This window comes from Carassius gibelio, chromosome A6, assembly GCF_023724105.1.
Source record: "Carassius gibelio isolate Cgi1373 ecotype wild population from Czech Republic chromosome A6, carGib1.2-hapl.c, whole genome shotgun sequence".
NCBI lineage: Eukaryota > Metazoa > Chordata > Actinopteri > Cypriniformes > Cyprinidae > Carassius > Carassius gibelio.
The window spans coordinates 15,167,777-15,185,392 of record NC_068376.1 but is presented as its reverse complement, the minus strand read 5'-3'; the positions used below and the strand labels follow the sequence as shown (position 1 = coordinate 15,185,392).

The 17,616-nt window shown below is 33.4% G+C and overlaps 1 protein-coding gene and 1 long non-coding RNA gene across 2 annotated transcripts in view; both read right to left on the bottom strand.

Moving 5' to 3' along the window:
- LOC128015511 (syntaxin-8) overlaps positions 1-17,616 on the bottom strand; it is a 98,851-nt gene that overhangs the window by 65,987 nt on the left and 15,248 nt on the right. The gene's annotated exons all lie outside the window — the stretch shown is intronic.
- Positions 2,910-15,984, bottom strand: LOC128015513 (uncharacterized). The gene is made up of 3 exons (XR_008183936.1): positions 15,907-15,984; positions 9,678-10,198; positions 2,910-3,003 (listed from the first exon to the last, which is right to left on the bottom strand). It is a non-coding gene; the product is annotated as an uncharacterized LOC128015513 (long non-coding RNA).

Genomic DNA, 17,616 nt, shown 5'->3' with positions numbered 1-17,616 from the left:
GGCTCTACAGCGCCCCCTGGAATATGGAGGGCCATATATCATACATACTTGCACATAGACATACGAAACTCGGTACACATATAGAACTCATCAATACAAACAACTTTCGTATTGCATATCATAGGCTCCGCCCAACAGGAAGTTGGCTATTTGGGGTTTATTATTCATATTTGTCGTCAAAGTTGTGGGGGCTTTTGGGGTCCTTAACATACTCAAAAACTCTTGAAAATTTGCGCACACTTTGGAATCTGTGGCCTGAAGGAGCCTGCAGAGGCTGAGACCTGGGCGTGGCACAGGGGCTCTACGGCGCCCCCTGGATCACAGTTATAAATGTTGATGTATAGCTCACACATACTTGCACGTATTAATATGAAACTCAGTACACATATAGATCTCATCGTGCCGAACAACTTTCGTATTGCATATCATAGGCTCCGCCCAACAGGAAGTCAGCTATTTAGAGTTATGTAAAAAGCGCATGCTCTGGAATTTGAAATACTTGTCATAGGTTTTTTACTCGATTGCCGCCAAACTCGGTCAACATGATCTCAAGACATTGGGGATGAAAAATTGCCAGGGGATTTTTGATATCTCAAACGGTTTGCTCGTGGCGAGGCTTTGAAATTATGGTGAGAAATGAGAAACAGGAAGTGTCTAATACCATCCACATACATTTCCTAATTTTAATCAAACTTCATCAGATTATTCATTGTATGATGTCGATCGCATATATGTGACTATTAGGAGTCAAAGTTATAGCGCCACCAAGTGGCAGCAGGAAGTGTGTCATTTTCAAAATGCTTTGAATTCAGCATCTTATTTTTACTCGATTTGCTTCAAACTTCATCAGAATAATGTTAAAACACAGCCGATATAAATCTGCTGGGGGGATATTGATATCTAAAAATATTGTTGCCGTGGCAACATGTCAAACTGGAATACTTCTCAGGTGATTTTGAGGCATATAACATGCTTAGAATTTCATCAAACTCAGAACACATATCAGTATTAGTGACAGCTAGACACTGGCAAAATTTCATAAGAGGGCGTGGAAGAGGCACTCTATAGCGCCACCTTTTGTCAAAAGTGGGGGGGTTAGTTTTAGCTACAGACACCAAACTCAGTACAAAAATTGTTCTTATCAAGACGGACAACTTTCTAATTCACAGTCATCAGCTACGACCAACAGGAAGTCGGCTATTTTGATTTGAATGTGGATTGTTTTTTACATTTAGCTGTGAATTAATGCATACTGCTCAGAGGAGAGTAACACTATACACACCAAACTTGGTGTACATGTTGAAAAAACATTGAGGAACTTAAATTGTGAATGGGTTTTGGATAGCTTGGATGGTTTTGTCGTGGGGATTTTTTAAAATGACAATAAAGATGGAATTATTAATTTTCCTGCATTTTTAAATTCCAAACACTTCAAAACCTTTTTTCATACAGAAAAAAAGTTATTCTGAGTAAATATGCATAGTTTCATGACTTTACAACACTGTATGGATAACAGAAAATTAAAAAACTGTCAGACATCTCATCTCACTCTGTCCCTCTGTTTGAGTGTGTGTGCTTAGACTTCCATTGTCTGAGAGAAATAGCGCCCCTACAGGTGCAGTTACCGGAATAAAAAAGGGAGGAGACTGTCTTTTGGTTTCGATTTTAAATCGGTTAAAATACAAATAAATACTTGGATTTAATTCACACTGACAAGCTAAACCAACATATATGATTATTATAAGGTCAGGGCTCATTAATAATTGATGTGTGGTCAGTGATACGTGAGAAACACGAGAGATGAATCACCGCTCTGAGCAGGAGCCTGTGGAATGATGAGCTCAGAAAAAAACGAGTTTATTCTTGTTTTATAGCTATTAAAAATAAAGTATTGCAGCGATATCACACAATTCACCAATTAGAGCACACCAAGAGCTAAATTAAGATGTTTTTGAACTGTTTGTGTGAAAATGAAATATTTGCAGCTGCCTATCTGAAATCACTGCCTCCGATCAGCGCACACAGTGTCACAAGTTCAAAACAAACGAATTTATTCTTGTTTAAGAGCTTTTCAAAATAAATTATTGCCATAAATGCACACAATACATCCATTATAACACTACACGAGCTAAATGCAGGTGTTTGTGACCCGTTTAAGTGTGCAAGACTATTTGAAAGCGCGACTGGCAGAATAACATTTCTCTCTCGAGCTGCAGGATTCTGCCTTTCTTCGTAAGAACGAACACATCACGGACAAGATTATTTCAAAATACATAATAGCTTGGCTAATATAAACGAAAACAGCCACGTGAACATAAACTGTTGAGAAATAAATCTGAAGTGGATCTACTGGATTTTAATATTAAGTGACCGCATATACCAGCTGCTTCTGTCTTCAATTTTAATCTATATAAAAAATTAAACTCATTCATCTTGGCTGCTTCTTTAATGTGTGTACGTATTTATTTATTATTTTGCTCTAACAAGACTTAATCTATATTTAATTAAATCAATTACATTTGATTTTACATTTGATTTGTCCATTTCTGCATCTAAACGCCTAAAAACCTAAAACATGCTCTATTATACTATTGTTAGCTATTTCTTTATCGTCCAATTTATCTGGTGTACACACTTTATTTTCATAATAAACTCGTTTGTTAGATTATACACAGTTACAGTGGTCTATAATAAATATTGACAGGTTTTATTCAAGCTGTTTAGAATGATTGCCATAGGCTAATTTTTAAAAATGTAAATCCCCCCAAAAAAAAAAAAAAATGTAAATAAATAAAAAACATTGGAAAAGAATAACTTGTACTTTTTTATACATTTTGTATAGTTTCATAGTTTATGCATTATAGTTATAAAAACAAACAAATTTAGCCACTCACATAGAAATCTTAGGCCTTATCCTTTTCTGACAGTTTTAGGGATTTTTAAAAATCCTAAAAAACCTTATTTGTGCTGCAAATAATAATTTCAAACTAATTTGATACTGACCTCTGACATCCTGTGACATGATATTTATTTGAATTTACATAATCTCATGGATGTAACAGTAAATCTGTTCAGCTCACAGATCAAGACTAAGCTCTAATGCAAGCAGAACTTTCACAAATGCTTTTAGGTCAATAAAATCATTACAAAACACTTACAAATCATTTAAGGGATTTGATAACACTGTAAAATAATGTCTAATTTGTTAACATTAGCAAATGCATTGATAACACTTTATAATAACTGCACTCATTAGTAAATAGTCAGTTCATGCTTCATAAAGCCTTGTCCCAATATTAATAGTCAGTAGTAAGCAGTTTATAAATACAGCTATAAATAGCTCATTTATTAAAAAGGAGAGTAAAGGGTCAGTTATCTTCCTATGAAAAATAAATAAAATAAAAATAAACAAACAACAACACAGATTGATACAGAACTCAGAAATGTTATTGTGGATTTATGATAAACTCAGCCTGTAAATGAATTAATTCTCCTCCAAGAAGACACAAGTAGTTCACACCAAACTTTTTTAACATGAAGCCATATACTGAAGATGTTAAATTGCGAATGGGTTTAGGATACCTTAAATGGTGTGGCCATAGAGATTTATTAAAGTAACATAAAAAAATACCATAGTTATTTTACTATATCTTTAAAATTTTTAATTCCAACTCTTCATAATTTTTTATATACCTAGAAGTCATCATTTGAAGGAAGCACAGTAAGTTTCATAGCTTTATCATTTTCAAGAGCCAGCATAAAATTAAAACTATCATAACATATAAATCAAGCTGGCAATTCTTAGTACCAATAATGGCCACCAGATGGAGCTATAGGATCACTTTTAAATAATTATTGTAGAAACAAGTATGATTTAAATAATTTATAGAAATCTTTCAAAGAAAAATAATATGAATTTTATGTATTTTACTGATAAAATGACCCTCACTTAATTAGAACAACATGCTGAAGTATTGTGAACTGTATATTAAGAATAATTCTTTATAGGCTTTATGGACAGATAAGTTTTGAGTGACTCTTGAAGGTTCAGCACCACATCCTCTTTTACCACTGTTTAAAGAATGTATCTTACAGTACAGGTGCGGATGAATTTTGAATAGCTTGAATGGTTTTGTCGTGGTGATTTTTTGAAATAACAGTAAAAAAGTAACCAGTAAATGTCTTTTATTTTTTTAAGTGCAGCTTCTAAACACTTCAAAAAAATGTACACATAGAAGACAAGTCATTCTGAGGAAATATGCATAGTTTCATGACTATACAACACTATATGGATGATAGAAAATTAAAAAACTATCATACATCTGATGTCACTCTGTCCCTCTGTCACTGTGGGTAATGTGTGTGTGTGTGTGTATGTGTGTGTGTGTGTGTGTGTGTTAAGTGAATTAGGTGTGAAACTATCAGGGAGCATTTAGTCTCCAGCGCCAACATTTTACAGAACTGCCACTTTCCTGGAGTCTCAGAATTACAATGTGTCAGGTTCTGAGAGATCTAAGATTCCAAAAAATTATTTAATTAGAATACCATGAAGTATTGTGAAATACTATATATTAAGACTTTATATATAGGCTTTATGAACAGATTAGAGTGACTCGTGAAGGACCAGCACCACCTCCTCTTGTCCGATGGTTTGAGGAATATATCTTCCAGAATCCGGGATTAAGATTTAGGAGCTCATTTTTATTCCACCTCCTTTCCTGAAAGTCTGTCTTGCAGAATTGACTAAAAATTAATCTTCACATTAATTCCTAATTATTTTGCAATTATTTTTGTCAGTTCTTCTTGACCTGTTTTTTTTTTTCTTCTTCTTTTCTGACCTCATGACCCAGTCAGCATTTTTGTACAATGGTCAAGTCTTAACTTATCCATTTCTGTATTGCATTTGTGTTTGATATTTCTCATGGGTATTTCATAATTTTCGACTTTGAGTTAAAACAGTTTGAGTTAAAACTCTTTTTTAGCGCATTTCATCTGTAAAAGAAAACATGCCTAATAATTCTGCACATGAATATAAGGAGTTTTTCTCTTACAGCTTTCCTGGACTATTGTATAGCACTCATAAATGATTAAATAAAAAATAATGGTAGTTATTAAGATTGATATGGTTTGGAATTGGTAAAATGTGCTTGGAAAAAAATCACAATAAAACAATGTTTTAATGTTTAAGTTTGGAATATTAACTGACATGAATGAATGCTATATAAATATTGTTCATGTTAACATAATGTTTATAAATGAAATCTTATTGTAAAGTGTTACTATATATATATATATATATATATATATATATATATATATATATATATATATATATATATATATATATATATATATATTTATATGTTAGGGCCGGGACTCGATTAAAAAAATTAATCTAATTAATTAGAGGCTTTGTAATTAATTAATTGAAATTAATCGCATTTTAATCGCATATAAATATTTGACCTGAGAACAGTGAGAAGTAATTATTTTTCACATGGATTTATAATATACCATTGAATAATGACTGAATACATAAGCTTAAGCAACAAAATATTGTTTATTTTTGTTCAACCAAGTGTAGCAGACCAGAGCAATTTTTGCCATGAAGTGTAGCAATAGCATATTTAGAAACAATTTCGAAATAGTACATTTCAGAAATTCAGGAAGCTTATAGGTGCTGGAACCTTCTGTAAAGAGTTTTTTAAGTGAAACACAATACTGTCAATTACATTCAGAACATTGGAAACACTGACTATTAGAAAACATCTCTCTGTTGCTTCAGAGGCCATAACATACTAAGTCCAACTCTCAATAACCTTGGCCAAAACAATAACGAGTTCAACATAAACTGTTGCACCAACAAAATAATATATAGTTCAACATAAAGTGTAAAGTCCACGCTAGCTGCTATATGTTTTGCGTTGAGGTTATACTTGAGGCTCGATGTGCTGCAGTGATATCATAGACAGTAGTGATATGCGAAGCGAACGCCAGTTGGTGCTTCAGTATAATCGGTCCGCCGAAACAAATCCAGTGAGAAACATTCTGCGGTGCAAAAACAAGTTGTTAAAAATGCGGGAATTTATTTTTCTGTAATTAATTAATCTTAGTTAACGCGTTATTTTTTGTGTAATTAATTAATCTCAATTAACGCGTTAAAGTCCCGGCCCTAATATATATATATATATATATATATATATATATATATATATATATATATATATATATATATATATATATATATATATATATATATATATATATATATATTGTTCTGTGAATGTGATTTTAAAGTCTAGATGATTCGGTTTAACCCTTTAACCGCCATATCCTTTAAAACCTCACTGCCAGAGGGATATTGTGAATGCATGTGCCCGCTGGGCACCGTTTACCTGATGCCACCGGGGTGGCGATGGCATTGGTGGCTTGAGCCCGCCATCGCTGCTTGCAGCTATATTTAGGGCTCAAGCCTGGAGGGCGAGAGCCCTATTGTTTTCCTTAGGATTATTTTTTATTATTATTATTATTATTTTTTTTTTCTAACGTTACGGGGGCTTTTGGGGTCCTTAACGTGCTCGAAAACTCTTGAAAATTGGCACACAGATTGGAACCTGCGGCCATTAGGGTCGGGCAGAGACTGATACACGGGCGTGGCACAGGGGCTCTACAGCGCCCCCTGGAATACTGAGGGCCATATATCACACATACTTGCACGTAGACACATGAAACTCGGTACACATGTAGATCTCATTAAACCAAACAACTTTCGTACTGCATGTCATAGGCTCCGCCCAACAGGAAGTTGGCTATTTAGGGTTTATTATTCATATTTTTGGTCAAAGTTGTGGGGGCTTTTGGGGTCCCTAACATACTCAAAAACTCTTGAAAATTTGCACACACTTTGGAATCTGTGCCCTTTAGGAGCCTGCAGAGGCTGGGACCCGGGCGTGGCACAGGGGCTCTACGGCGCCCCCTGGAACACAGTCATAAATGTTGATGTATAGCTCACACATACTTGCACATATTCATATGAAACTCAGTACACATATAGATCTCATTGTGCCAAACAATTTTCGTATTGCATGTCATTGGGCTCCGCCCAACAGGAAGTCAGCTATTTAGAGTTATGTAAAAAGCGCATGCTCTGGAATTTGATATACTTGTCATAGGTTTTTTTCTCGATTGCCGCCAAACTCGGTCAACATGATCTCAAGACATTGGGGATGAAAAATTGCCAGGGGATTTTTGATATCTCGAACGGTTTGCTCGTGGCGAGGCGTTGAAATTATGGCGAGAATTGAGAAACAGGAAGTGTCTAATACCATCCACATACATTTCCTGATTTCAATCAAACTTCATCAGATTATTCATTGTATGATGTCGATCACATATATGTGACTATTAGGAGTCAAAGTTATAGCGCCACCAACTGGCAGAAGGAAGTGTGTCATTTTCAAAATGCTTTGTATTCAGCATCTTATTTTTACTCGATTTGCTTCAAACTTCATCAGAATAATGTTAAAACACAGCCTATATTAATCTGCTAGGGGGATATTGATATCTAAAAATATTGTTGCCGTGGCAACATGTCAAACTTGAATACTTCTCAGGTGATTTTAAGGCATATAACATACTTAGAATTTCATGAAATTCAGAACACATATCAGTATTTATGATAACTAGACACTGGCAAAAGTACATAAGAGGGCGTGGAAGAGGCACTCTATAGCGCCACCTTTTGTCAAAAGTGGGGGGGTTAGTTTTAGCTACAGACACCAAACTCGGTACAAAAATTGTTCTTATCAAGACGGACAACTTTCTAATTCACAGTCATCAGCTACGATCAACAGGAAGTCAGCTATTTTGATTTGAATGTGGATTTTATTTTACATTTAGCTGTGAATTAATGCATACTGCTCAGAGGTGAGTAACACTATACACACCAAACTTTGTCTACATGATGCCAAAACATTTTAAACAACTTAAATTGCCAAAGGATTTTGGATAGCTTGAACGGTTTTGTCGTGGTGATTTTTTTAAATGACAGTAAAAATGGAATTATTAATTGTCCTGCATTTTTAAATTCCAAACACTTCAAAACCTTTTTTCATACAAAAAAAAAAAAGTCATTCTGAGTAAATATGGATAGTTTCACGACTTTACAACACTGTATGGATAACAGAAAATTAAAAAAACTGTCAGACATCTCATCTCACTCTGTCCCTCTGTTTGAGTATTATGTGCTGAGACTTACATTGTCTGAGAGAAAATGCGCCCCTACAGGTTCAATTCCTTAAAGGGAAATTCGACTGAAAGGGAGGAGACTCTCTTTTAGTTTCATTTTTAAATCGGTTAAAATACAAAATAATACTTGGATTTAATTCACACTGACAAGCTAAACCAACATATATGATTATTATCAGGTCAGGGCTCATTAATAATTGATGTGTGGTCAGTGATACGTGAGAAACACGAGAGATGAATCACCGCTCTGAGCAGGAGCGTGTGGAATGACGAGCTCAGAAAAACGAGTTTATTTTTGTTTTATAGCTTTAACAAATAAAATATTGCAGCGATATCACACAATTCACCAATTAGAACACACCAAGAGCTAAATTCAGATGTTTTTGAACTGTTTGTGTGAAAATGAAATATTCGCGGCTGCCTATCTGAAATCAACGCCTCCGATCAGCGCGCACAGTGTCACAAGTTCAAAACAAACGAATTTATTCTTGTTTAAGAGCTTTTTCAAATAAAATATTGCCATAAATGCACACAATACACCCATTATAACACAAGAGCTCAATGCAGGTGTTTGTGACCCGTTTAAGAGTGCAAGACTACTTGAAAACGGGACTGGCAGAATAACATATCTCTTGAGCTGCAGGATTCTGCCTTTCGTCGTACGAACGAACACATCAAGGACAAGATTATTTCAAAATACATAATAGCTTGGCGAATATAAACGAAAACAGCCACGTGAACATAAACTGTTAAGAAATAAATCTGAAGTGGATCTACTGGATTTTAATATTAAGTGACCGCATATACCAGCTGCTTCTGTCTTCAATTTTAATCTATATAAAAAATTAAACTCATTCATCTTGGCTGCTTTTTTAATATGTGTACGTATTTATTTATTATTTTGCTCTAACAAGACTTAATCTATATTTAATTAAATCAATTACATTTTATTTTACATTTGATTTGTCCATTTCTGCATCTAAACGCCTAAAGACCTAAAACATGATCTATTATACTATTGTTAGCAATTTCTTTATCGTCCAATTTATCTGGTGTACACTTTTATTTTCATAATAAACTTGTTTGTTAGATTATACACAGTTACAGTGGTCTATAATAAATATTAACAGGTTTTATTCAAGCTGTTTAGAATGAATGCAGTAGGCTAATTGTTTTAAATTTAAATCCAAAAAAAAAAAAAAAAAGTTTAAATAAATAAAAAACATTGGAAAAGAATAACTGTTGTACTTTTTTATAGATTTTGTATAATTTTATAGTTTATGCATTATAGTTATAAAAACAAATAAATTTAGCCACTCACATAGAAATCTTAGGCCTTATCCTTTTTTGACAGTTTTAGGGATTTTAAAAAATCCTAAAAAACCTTATTTGTGCTGCAAATAATAATTTCAAATTAATTTGATACTGACCTCTGACATCCTGTGACATGATATTTATTTGAATTTACATAATCTCATGGATGTAACAGTAAATCTGTTCAGCTCACAGATCAAGACTAAGCTCTAATGCAAGCAGAACTTTCACAAATGCTTGTAGGTCAATAAAATCATTACAAAACACTTACAAATCATTTAAGGGATTTGATAACACTGTAAAATAATGTCTAATTTGTTAACATTAGCAAATACATTGATAACACTTTATAATAACTGCACTCATTAGTAAATAGTCAGTTCATGCTTCATAAAGCCTTGTCCCAATATTAATAGTCAGTAGTAGGCAGTTTATAAATACAGCTATAAATAGCTCATTTATTAAAAAGGAGAGTAAAGGGTCAGTTATCTTCCTATGAAAAATAAAAAAATAAAAATAAACAAACAACAACACAGATTAATACAGAACTCAGAAATGTTATTGTGGATTTATGATAAACTCAGCCTGTAAATGAATTCATTCTCCTCCAAGAAGACACAAGTAGTTCACACCAAACCTTTTTAACATGAAGCCATATACTGAAGATGTTAAATTGCGAATGGGTTTAGGATACCTTAAATGGTGTGGCCATAGCGATTTATTAAAGTAACATAAAAAAATACAATAGTTATTTTACTATATCTTTAAAATGTTTAATTCCAACTATTCATAATTTTTTATATACGTAGAAGTCATCATTTGAAGGAAGCACAGTAAGTTTCATAGCTTTATCATTTTCAAGAGCCAGCATAAAATTAAAACTATCATAACTTATAAATCAAGCTGGCAATTCTTAGTACCAATAATGGCCACCAGATGGAGCTATAGGATTACTTTTAAATAATTATTGTAGAAACAAGTATGATTTAAATCATTTATAGAAATCTTTCAAAGAAAAATAATATGAATTTTATGTATTTTACTGATAAAATGACCCTCACTTAATTAGAAAAACAAGCTGAAGTATTGTGAACCGTATATTAAGAATAATTCTTTATAGGCTTTATGGACAGATACGTTTTCAGAGACTCTTGAAGGATCAGCACCACATCCTCTTTTACCACTGTTTAAAGAATTTATCTTACAGAAGAGGTGCGGATGAATTTTGGATAGCTTGAATGGTTTTGTCGTGGTGATTGTTTTTTTAAATAACAGTAAAAAAGTAACCAGTAAATGTATTTTATTTTTTTTAAAGCGCAGCTTATAAACACTTCAAAAAAATGTACACATAGAAGACGTCATTCTGAGGAAATATGCATAGTTTCAAGACTATACAACACTATATGGATGATAGAAAATTAAAAAACTATCATACATCTGATGTCAATCTGTCCCTCTGTCACTGTGGGTAATGTGTGTGTGTGTGTGTGTGTGTTAAATGAATTAGGTGTGAAACTATCAGGGAGCATTTAGTCTCCAGCGCCAACATTTTACAGAACTGACACTTTCTTGGAGTCTCAGAATTACAATGTGTCAGGTTCTGAGAGATCTAAGATTCCAAAAAATGATTGAATTAGAATACCATGAAGTTTTGTGAAATACTATATATTAAGACTTTATATATAGGCTTTATGAACAGATTCGAGTGACTCGTGAAGGACCAGCACCACCTCCTCTTGTCTGATGGTTTGAGGAATATATCTTCCAGAATCCGGGATTAAGATTTATGAGCTCATTTTTATTCCACCTCCTTTCCTGAAAGTCTGTCTTGCAGAATTGACTAAAAAATAATCTTCACATTAATTCCTAATTATTTTGCAATTCTTTTTGTCAGTTCTTCTTGACCTGTTTTTTTCTTCTTCTTTTCTGACCTCATGACCCAGTCAGCATTTTTTGTACAATGGTCAAGTCTTAACTTATCCATTTCTGTATTGCATGTGTGTTTGATATTTATCATGGGTATTTCATAATTTTCGACTTTACAGTTGTCTTAACTTATCCATTTCTGTATTGCATTTGTGTTTGATATTTCTCATGGGCTTTACAGTTTGAGTTAAAACTCTTTTTTAGCACATTTCATCTGTAAAAGAAAACATGCCCAATAATTCTGCACACATGAATATAAGGAGTTTTTCTCTTCCAGCTTTCCTGGACTATTGTATAGCACTCATAAATGATTAAATAAAAAATAATGGTAGTTATTAAGATTGATATGGTTTGGAATTGGTAAAATGTGCTTGGAAAAAAATCACAATAAAACAATGTTTTAATGTTTAAGTTTGGAATATTAACTGACATGAATGAATGCTATATAAATATTGTTCATGTTAACATAATGTTTAGAAATGAAATCTTATTGTAAAGTGTTACTAAAGTTATATATATATATATATATATATATATATATATATATATATATATATATATATATATATATATATATATATATATATTGTTCTGTGAATGTGATTTTAAAGTCTAGATGATTCGGATTAACCCTTTAACTGCCGTATCCTTTAAAACCTCACTGCCAGAGGGATATTGTGAATGCATGTGCCCGCTGGGCACAGTTTACCTGATGCCACCGGGGTGGCGATGGCATTGGTGGCTTGAGCCCGCCATCGCTGCTTGCAGCTATATTTATTATTTATTATTATTATTTTTCTTCAAGGTTTCGGGGGCTTTTGGGGCCCTTAACATGCTTAAAAAGTCTTGAAAATTGGCACACACATTGGAACCTGCGGCCATTAGGGCTGGGCAGAGACTGATACACGGGCGTGGCACAGAGGCTCTACAGCGCCCCCTGGAATATGGAGGGCCATATATCATACATACTTGCACGTAGACGCGCGAAACTCGGTACACATATAGAACTCATCAATACAAACAACTTTCGTATTGCATATCATAGGCTCCGCCCAACAGGAAGTTGGCTATTTAGGGTTTATTATTCATATTTGTCGTCAAAGTTGTGGGGGCTTTTGGAGTCCTTAACATACTCAAAAACTCTTGAAAATTTGCACACACCTTTGGATCTGTGGCCTTTAGGAGCCTGCAGAGGTTGGGACCCGGGCGTGGCACAGGGGCTCTACGGCGCCCCCTGGAACACAGTCATTAATATTGATGTATAGCTCACACATACTTACACTTATTAATATGAAACTCAGTACACATATAGATCTCATCGTGCCGAACAACTTGCGTATTGCATGTCATAGGCTCCGCCCAACAGGAAGTCAGCTATTTAGAGTTATGTAAAAATCGCATGCTCTGGAATTTGATATACTTGTCATAGGTTTTTTACTCGATTGCCACCAAACTCGGTCAACATGATCTCAAGACATTGGGGATGAAAAATTGCCAGGGGATTTTTGATATCTCGAACGGTTTGCTCGTAGCGAGGCGTTTAATTTATGGCGAGAATTGAGAAACAGGAAGTGTCTAATACCATCCACATACATTTCCTAATTTTAATCAAACTTCATCAGATTATTCATTGTATGATGTCGATCGCATATATGTGACTATTAGGAGTCAAAGTTATAGCGCCACCAACTGGCAGCAGGAAGTGTGTCATTTTCAAAATGCTTTGAATTCAGCATCTTATTTTTACTCGATTTGCTTCAAACTTCATCAGAATAATGTTAAAACACAGCCGATATAAATCTGCTGGGGGGATATTGATATCTAAAAATATTGTTGCCGTGGCAACATGTCAAACTGGAATACTTCTCAGGTGATTTTGAGGCATATAACATGCTTAGAATTTCATCAAACTCAGAACACATATCAGTATTAGTGACAGCTAGACACTGGCAAAAGTTCATACGAGGGCGTGGAAGAGGCACTCTATAGCGCCACCTTTTGTCAAAAGTGAGGGGGTTAGTTTTAGCTACAGACACCAAACTCAGTACAAAAATTGTTCTTATCAAGACGGACAACTTTCTAATTCACAGTCATCAGCTACAACCAACAGGAAGTCGGCTATTTTGATTTGAATGTGGATTGTTTTTTACATTTAGCTGTGAATTAATGCATACTGCTCAGAGGAGAGTAACACTATACACACCAAACTTGGTCTACATGTTGAAAAAACATTGAGGAACTTAAATTGTGAATGGGTTTTGGATAGCTTGGATGGTTTTGTCGTGGGGATTTTTTAAAATGACAATAAAGATGGAATTATTAATTTTCCTGCATTTTTAAATTCCAAACACTTCAAAACCTTTTTTCATAAAGAAAAAAAGTTATTCTGAGTAAATATGCATAGTTTCATGACTTTACAACACTGTATGGATAACAGAAAATTAAAAAACTGTCAGACATCTCATAGCACTCTGTCCCTCTGTTTGAGTGTGTGTGCTTAGACTTCCATTGTCTGAGAGAAATAGCGCCCCTACAGGTGTAGTTACCGGAATAAAAAAGGGAGGAGACTGTCTTTTGGTTTCGATTTTAAATCGGTTAAAATACAAATAAATACTTGGATTTAATTCACACTGACAAGCTAAACCAACATATATGATTATTATAAGGTCAGGGCTCATTAATAATTGATGTGTGGTCAGTGATACGTGAGAAACACGAGAGATGAATCACCGCTCTGAGCAGGAGCGTGTGGAATGATGAGCTCAGAAAAAAACGAGTTTATTCTTGTTTTATAGCTATTAAAAATAAAGTATTGCAGCGATATCACACAATTCACCAATTAGAGCACACCAAGAGCTAAATTAAGATGTTTTTGAACTGTTTGTGTGAAAATGAAATATTCGCGGCTGCCTATATGAAATCACTGCCTCCGATCAGCGCGCACAGTGTCACAAGTTCAAAACAAACGAATTTATTCTTGTTTAAGAGCTTTTCAAAATAAATTATTGCCATAAATGCACACAATACATCCATTATAACACTACACGAGCTAAATGCAGGTGTTTGTGACCCGTTTAAGTGTGCAAGACTATTTGAAAGCGCGACTGGCAGAATAACATTTCTCTCTCGAGCTGCAGGATTCTGCCTTTCGTCGTAAGAACGAACACATCACGGACAAGATTATTTCAAAATACATAATAGCTTGGCTAACATAAACGAAAACAGCCACGTGAACATAAAATGTTGAGAAATAAATCTGAAGTGGATCTACTGGATTTTAATATTAAGTGACCGCATATACCAGCTGCTTCTGTCTTCAATTTTAATCTATATAAAAAATTAAACTCATTCATCTTGGCTGCTTTTTTAATGTGTGTACGTATTTATTTATTATTTTGCTCTAACAAGACTTAATCTATATTTAATTAAATCAATTACATTTGATTTTACATTTGATTTGTCCATTTCTGCATCTAAACGCCTAAAAACCTAAAACATGCTCTATTATACTATTGTTAGCAATTTCTTTATCGTCCAATTTATCTGGTGTACACGCTTTTATTTTCATAATAAACTCGTTTGTTAGATTATACACAGTTATAGTGGTCTATAATAAATATTGACAGGTTTTATTCAAAATGTTTAGAAAGATCGCCGTAGGCTAATTTTTTAAATTTAAATAAATAAAAAACATTGGAAAAGAATAACTTGTACTTTTTTATACATTTTGTATAGTTTCATAGTTTATGCATTATAGTTATAAAAACAAACAAATTTAGCCACTCACATAGAAATCTTAGGCCTTATCCTTTTCTGACAGTTTTAGGGATTTTTAAAAATCCTAAAAAACCTTATTTGTGCTGCAAATAATAATTTCAAACTAATTTGATACTGACCTCTGACATCCTGTGACATGATATTTATTTGAATTTACATAATCTCATGGATGTAACAGTAAATCTGTTCAGCTCACAGATCAAGACTAAGCTCTAATGCAAGCAGAACTTTCACAAATGCTTTTAGGTCAATAAAATCATTACAAAACACTTACAAATCATTTAAGGGATTTGATAACACTGTAAAATAATGTCTAATTTGTTAACATTAGCAAATGCATTGAAAACACTTTATAATAACTGCACTCATTAGTAAATAGTCAGTTCATGCTTCATAAAGCCTTGTCCCAATATTAATAGTCAGTAGTAAGCAGTTTATAAATACAGCTATAAATAGGTAATTTATTAAAAAGGAGAGTAAAGGGTCAGTTATCTTCCTAAGAAAAATAAAAAAAAATAAAAATAAACAAACAACAACACAGATTGATACAGAACTCAGAAATGTTATTGTGGATTTATGATAAACTCAGCCTGTAAATGAATTCATTCTCCTCCAAGAAGACACAAGTAGTTCACACCAAACTTTTTTAACATGAAGCCATATACTGAAGATGTTAAATTGCGAATGGGTTTAGGATACCTTAAATGGTGTGGCCATAGAGATTTATTCAAGTAACATAAAAAAAATACAATAGTTATTTTACTATATCTTTAAAAATTTTAATTCCAACTCTTCATAATTTTTTTATATACGTAGAAGTCATCATTTGAAGGAAGCACAGTAAGTTTCATAGCTTTATCATTTTCAAGAGCCAGCATAAAATTAAAACTATCATAACATATAAATCAAGCTTGCAATTCTTAGTACCAATAATGGCCACCAGATGGAGCTATAGGATCACTTTTAAATAATTATTGTAGAAACAAGTATGATTTAAATCATTTATAGAAATCTTTCAAAGAAAAATAATATGAATTTTATGTATTTTACTGATAAAATGACCCTCACTTTATTAGAATAACAAGCTGAAGTATTGTGAACTGTATATTAAGAATAATTCTTTATAGGCTTTATGGACAGATACGTTTTGAGTGACTCTTGAAGGTTCAACCCCACATCCTCTTTTACCACTGTTTAAAGAATGTATCTTACAGTACAGGTGCGGATGAATTTTGAATGGCTTGAATGGTTTTGTCATGGTGATTTTTTGAAATAACAGTAAAAAAGTAACCTGTAAATGTCTTTTATTTTTTTAAGTGCAGCTTCTAAACACTTCAAAAAAATGTACACATAGAAGACAAGTCATTCTGAGGAAATATGCATAGTTTCATGACTATACAACACTTTATGGATGATAGAAAATTAAAAAACTATCATACATCTGATGTCACTCTGTCCCTCTGTCACTGTGGGTAATGTGTGTGTGTGTGTGTGTGTGTGTGTGTGTGTGTGTGTGTGTGTGTGTGTGTGTGTATGTGTGTGTGTGTGTGTGTGTTAAGTGAATTAGGTGTGAAACTATCAGTGAGCATTTAGTCTCCAGCGCCAACATTTTACAGAACTGCCACTTTCCTGGAGTCTCAGAATTACAATGTGTCAGGTTCTGAGAGATCTAAGATTCCAAAAAATGATTTAATTAGAATACCATGAAGTATTGTGAAATACTATATATTAAGACTTTATATATAGGCTTTATGAACAGATTAGAGTGACTCGTGAAGGACCAGCACCACCTACTCTTGTCCGATGGTTTGAGGAATATATCTTCCAGAATCCGGGATTAAGATTTAGGAGCTCATTTTTATTCCACCTCCTTTCCTGAAAGTTTGTCTTGCAGAATTTACTTAAAATTAATCTTCACATTAATTCCTAATTATTTTGCAATTATTTTTGTCAGTTCTTCTTGACCTGTTTTTTTTTCTTCTTCTTTTCTGACCTCATGACCCAGTCAGCATTTTTGTACAATGGTCAAGTCTTAACTTATCCATTTCTGTATTGCATTTGTGTTTGATATTTCTCATGGGTATTTCATAATTTTCGACTTTGAGTTAAAACAGTTTGAGTTAAAACTCTTTTTTAGCGCATTTCATCTGTAAAAGAAAACATGCCTAATAATTCTGCACATGAATATAAGGAGTTTTTCTCTTCCAGCTTTCCTGGACTATTGTATAGCACTCATAAATGATTAAATAAAAAATAATGGTAGTTATTAAGATTGATATGGTTTGGAATTGGTAAAATGTGCTTGGGAAAAAATCACAATAAAACAATGTTTTAATGTTTAAGTTTGGAATA